The 5,000-nt window shown below is 47.6% G+C and overlaps 7 non-coding genes across 7 annotated transcripts; all 7 read right to left on the bottom strand.

The window, feature by feature from the left end:
• Nucleotides 1–458: 458 nt before the first annotated feature.
• trnap-ugg (transfer RNA proline (anticodon UGG)) lies at nucleotides 459–530 on the bottom strand. Its single transcript has one exon. It is a non-coding gene; the product is annotated as a tRNA-Pro (tRNA).
• A 274-nt stretch (nucleotides 531–804) lies between these two features.
• trnap-cgg (transfer RNA proline (anticodon CGG)) lies at nucleotides 805–876 on the bottom strand. The gene has a single exon. It is a non-coding gene; the product is annotated as a tRNA-Pro (tRNA).
• A 945-nt stretch (nucleotides 877–1,821) lies between these two features.
• trnap-cgg (transfer RNA proline (anticodon CGG)) lies at nucleotides 1,822–1,893 on the bottom strand. The gene has a single exon. It is a non-coding gene; the product is annotated as a tRNA-Pro (tRNA).
• Nucleotides 1,894–2,502: 609 nt separating this feature from the next.
• Nucleotides 2,503–2,574, bottom strand: trnap-cgg (transfer RNA proline (anticodon CGG)). Its single transcript has one exon. It is a non-coding gene; the product is annotated as a tRNA-Pro (tRNA).
• A 945-nt stretch (nucleotides 2,575–3,519) lies between these two features.
• On the bottom strand, nucleotides 3,520–3,591 carry trnap-cgg (transfer RNA proline (anticodon CGG)). Its single transcript has one exon. It is a non-coding gene; the product is annotated as a tRNA-Pro (tRNA).
• A 609-nt stretch (nucleotides 3,592–4,200) lies between these two features.
• On the bottom strand, nucleotides 4,201–4,272 carry trnap-cgg (transfer RNA proline (anticodon CGG)). The gene has a single exon. It is a non-coding gene; the product is annotated as a tRNA-Pro (tRNA).
• A 610-nt stretch (nucleotides 4,273–4,882) lies between these two features.
• On the bottom strand, nucleotides 4,883–4,954 carry trnap-ugg (transfer RNA proline (anticodon UGG)). The gene has a single exon. It is a non-coding gene; the product is annotated as a tRNA-Pro (tRNA).
• Between the last annotated feature and the right edge of the window lie 46 nt (nucleotides 4,955–5,000).

Raw genomic sequence — 5,000 nt, 5'->3', positions numbered from 1 at the left:
TTCACATAACATGCTCGGACAAAAGGAGAAACATGACCCCAAACCACGTTGGGTAAAGGACTCATCTGGGATTTGAACAGGAGCCCTCGTCGCCAGGTACCTTCCTTTGTCAATGTACTCTAAAGGGCTCGTCCGGGATTTGAACCCCGGACCCCTCGCACCCAAAGCAAAATCATACCCCTAGGCCAACGAGCCACAATTTGGTCCCCGTTTTGGTTCATCGATTTGTTTTCACATAACATGCTTAGACAAAAGCTCCATGCACCCTTAGTGAGAATCATACCACGAGACCAACGAGCCACGTTTCTGTCAGTGTTTCGGTTGACTGTTTGTTTTCACATAACATGCTCAGACAAAAGGAGAAACATGACCCCAAACCACGTTGGGTAAAGGACTCATCTGGGATTTGAACAGGAGCCCTCGTCACCAGGTACCTTCCTTTGTCAATGTACTCTAAAGGGCTCGTCCGGGATTTGAACCCCGGACCCCTCGCACCCAAAGCGAGAATCATACCCCTAGACCAACGAGCCACAATTTGGTCCCAGTTTTGGTTGATCGATTTGTTTTCACATAACATGCTTAGACAAAAGCTCCATGCACCCTTAGTGAGAATCATACCACGAGACCAACGAGCCACGTTTCTGTCAGTGTTTCGGTTGACTGTTTGTTTTCACATAACATGCGTCGACAAGAAGAGAAACTCCCCCAGCAAATCACCCCAAACCACGTTGGGTAAAGGACTCATCTGGGATTTGAACAGGAGCCCTCGTTACCAGGTACCTTCCTTTGTCAACGTACTCCAAAGGGCTCGTCCAGGATTTGAACCAGGGACCTCTCGCACCCGAAGCGAGAATCATACCCCTAGACCAACGAGCCACAATTTGGTAGCAGTTTTGGTTGATCCATTTGTTTTCAAATAACATGCTTAGACAAAAGCTCCATGCACCCTTAGCGAGAATCATACCACGAGACCAACGAGCCACGTTTCTGTCAGTGTTTTGGTTGACTGTTTGTTTTCACATAACATGCTCAGAAAAAAAAGGAGAAACATGACCCCAAACCACGTTGGGTAAAGGACTCATCTGGGATTTGAACAGGAGCCCTGGTCACCAGGTACCTTCCTTTGTCAACGTACTCTAAAGGGCTCGTCCGGGATTTGAAACCGGGACCTCTCGCACCCAAAGCGAGAATCATACCCCTAGACCACAAGCCACACTTTGGTGCCAGTTTTGGTTGATCTATTTGTTTTCACATAACATGCTTAGACAAAAGCTCCATGCACCCTTAGTGAGAATCATACCACGAGACCAACGAGCCACGTTTCTGTCAGTGTTTTGGTTGACTGTTTGTTTTCACATAACATGCTCAGACAAAAGGAGAAACATGACCCCAAACCACGTTGGGTAAAGGACTCATCTGGGATTTGAACAGGAGCCCTCGTCACCAGGTACCTTCCTTTGTCAACGTACTCTAAAGGGCTAGTCCGGGATTTGAACCCGGGACCTCTCGCACCCAAAGCGAGAATCATACCCAAAGACCAACGAGCCACACTTTGGTGCCAGTTTTGGTTGATCTATTTGTTTTCACATAACATGCTTAGACAAAAGCTCCATGCACCCTTAGTGAGAATCATACCACGAGACCAACGAGCCACGTTTCTGTCAGTGTTTCGGTTGACTGTTTGTTTTCACATAACATGCGTCGACAAGAAGAGAAACTCCCCCAGCAAATCCCCCCAAACCACGTTGGGTAAAGGACTCATCTGGGATTTGAACGTGAGCCCTCGTCACCAGGTACCTTCCTCTGTCAAAGTTCTCTAAAGGGCTCGTACGGGATTTGAACCCGGGACCTCTCGCACCCGAAGCGAGAATCATACCCCTAGACCAACGAGCCACAATTTGGTGGCAGTTTTGGTTGATCGATTTGTTTTCAAATAACATGCTTAGCCAAAAGCTCCATGCACCCTTAGCGAGAATCATACCACGAGACCAACGAGCCACGTTTCTGTCAGTGTTTCGGTTGACTGTTTGTTTTCACATAACATGCTCAGACAAAAGGAGAAACATGACCCCAAACCACGTTGGGTAAAGGACTCATCTGGGATTTGAACAGGAGCCCTCGTCACCAGGTACCTTCCTTTGTCAATGTACTCTAAAGGGCTCGTCCGGGATTTGAACCCCGGACCCCTCGCACCCAAAGCAAGAATCATACCCCTAGACCAACGAGCCACAATTTGGTCCCAGTTTTGGTTGATCGATTTGTTTTCACATAACATGCTTAGACAAAAGCTCCATGCACCCTTAGTGAGAATCATACCACGAGACCAACGAGCCACGTTTCTGTCAGTGTTTCGGTTGACTGTTTGTTTTCACATAACATGCGTCGACAAGAAGAGAAACTCCCCCAGCAAATCACCCCAAACCACGTTGGGTAAAGGACTCATCTGGGATTTGAACAGGAGCCCTCGTTACCAGGTACCTTCCTTTGTCAACGTACTCCAAAGGGCTCGTCCAGGATTTGAACCAGGGACCTCTCGCACCCGAAGCGAGAATCATACCCCTAGACCAACGAGCCACAATTTGGTAGCAGTTTTGGTTGATCCATTTGTTTTCAAATAACATGCTTAGACAAAAGCTCCATGCACCCTTAGCGAGAATCATACCACGAGACCAACGAGCCACGTTTCTGTCAGTGTTTTGGTTGACTGTTTGTTTTCACATAACATGCTCAGAAAAAAAAGGAGAAACATGACCCCAAACCACGTTGGGTAAAGGACTCATCTGGGATTTGAACAGGAGCCCTGGTCACCAGGTACCTTCCTTTGTCAACGTACTCTAAAGGGCTCGTCCGGGATTTGAAACCGGGACCTCTCGCACCCAAAGCGAGAATCATACCCCTAGACCACAAGCCACACTTTGGTGCCAGTTTTGGTTGATCTATTTGTTTTCACATAACATGCTTAGACAAAAGCTCCATGCACCCTTAGTGAGAATCATACCACGAGACCAACGAGCCACGTTTCTGTCAGTGTTTTGGTTGACTGTTTGTTTTCACATAACATGCTCAGACAAAAGGAGAAACATGACCCCAAACCACGTTGGGTAAAGGACTCATCTGGGATTTGAACAGGAGCCCTCGTCACCAGGTACCTTCCTTTGTCAACGTACTCTAAAGGGCTAGTCCGGGATTTGAACCCGGGACCTCTCGCACCCAAAGCGAGAATCATACCCAAAGACCAACGAGCCACACTTTGGTGCCAGTTTTGGTTGATCTATTTGTTTTCACATAACATGCTTAGACAAAAGCTCCATGCACCCTTAGTGAGAATCATACCACGAGACCAACGAGCCACGTTTCTGTCAGTGTTTCGGTTGACTGTTTGTTTTCACATAACATGCGTCGACAAGAAAAGAAACTCCCCCAGCAAATCCCCCCAAACCACGTTGGGTAAAGGACTCATCTGGGATTTGAACGTGAGCCCTCGTCACCAGGTACCTTCCTCTGTCAAAGTTCTCTAAAGGGCTCGTACGGGATTTGAACCCGGGACCTCTCGCACCCGAAGCGAGAATCATACCCCTAGACCAACGAGCCACAATTTGGTGGCAGTTTTGGTTGATCGATTTGTTTTCAAATAACATGCTTAGCCAAAAGCTCCATGCACCCTTAGCGAGAATCATACCACGAGACCAACGAGCCACGTTTCTGTCAGTGTTTCGGTTGACTGTTTGTTTTCACATAACATGCTCAGACAAAAGGAGAAACATGACCCCAAACCACGTTGGGTAAAGGACTCATCTGGGATTTGAACAGGAGCCCTCGTCACCAGGTACCTTCCTTTGTCAATGTACTCTAAAGGGCTCGTCCGGGATTTGAACCCCGGACCCCTCGCACCCAAAGCAAGAATCATACCCCTAGACCAACGAGCCACAATTTGGTCCCAGTTTTGGTTGATCGATTTGTTTTCACATAACATGCTTAGACAAAAGCTCCATGCACCCTTAGTGAGAATCATACCACGAGACCAACGAGCCACGTTTCTGTCAGTGTTTCGGTTGACTGTTTGTTTTCACATAACATGCGTCGACAAGAAGAGAAACTCCCCCAGCAAATCACCCCAAACCACGTTGGGTAAAGGACTCATCTGGGATTTGAACAGGAGCCCTCGTTACCAGGTACCTTCCTTTGTCAACGTACTCTAAAGGGCTCGTCCAGGATTTGAACCAGGGACCTCTCGCACCCGAAGCGAGAATCATACCCCTAGACCAACGAGCCACAATTTGGTGGCAGTTTTGGTTGATCCATTTGTTTTCAAATAACATGCTTAGACAAAAGCTCCATGCACCCTTAGCGAGAATCATACCACGAGACCAACGAGCCACGTTTCTGTCAGTGTTTTGGTTGACTGTTTGTTTTCACATAACATGCTCAGAAAAAAAAGGAGAAACATGACCCCAAACCACGTTGGGTAAAGGACTCATCTAGGATTTGAACAGGAGCCCTCGTCACCAGGTACCTTCCTTTGTCAACGTACTCTAAAGGGCTCGTCCGGGATTTGAACCCGGGACCTCTCGCACCCAAAGCGAGAATCATACCCCTAGACCACAAGCCACACTTTGGTGCCAGTTTTGGTTGATCTATTTGTTGTCACATAACATGCTTAGACAAAAGCTCCATGCACCCTTAGTGAGAATCATACCACGAGACCAACGAGCCACGTTTCTGTCAGTGTTTCGGTTGACTGTTTGTTTTCACATAACATGCGTCGACAAGAAGAGAAACTCCCCCAGCAAATCACCCCAAACCACGTTGGGTAAAGGACTCATCTGGGATTTGAACAGGAGCCCTCATTACCAGGTACCTTCCTTTGTCAACGTACTCTAAAGGGCTCGTCCGGGATTTGAACCCGGGACCTCTCGCACCCAAAGCGAGAATCATACCCCTAGACCAACGAGCCACACTTTAGTGCCAGTTTTGGTTGATCTATTTGTTTTCACATAACA

This window comes from Hypomesus nipponensis, chromosome 1, assembly GCF_054491055.1.
Source record: "Hypomesus nipponensis isolate SF chromosome 1, ASM5449105v1, whole genome shotgun sequence".
Taxonomy (NCBI): domain Eukaryota; kingdom Metazoa; phylum Chordata; class Actinopteri; order Osmeriformes; family Osmeridae; genus Hypomesus; species Hypomesus nipponensis.
The sequence above is the reverse complement of the archived record's forward strand: the minus strand, read 5'-3'. Positions and strand labels throughout refer to the sequence as shown.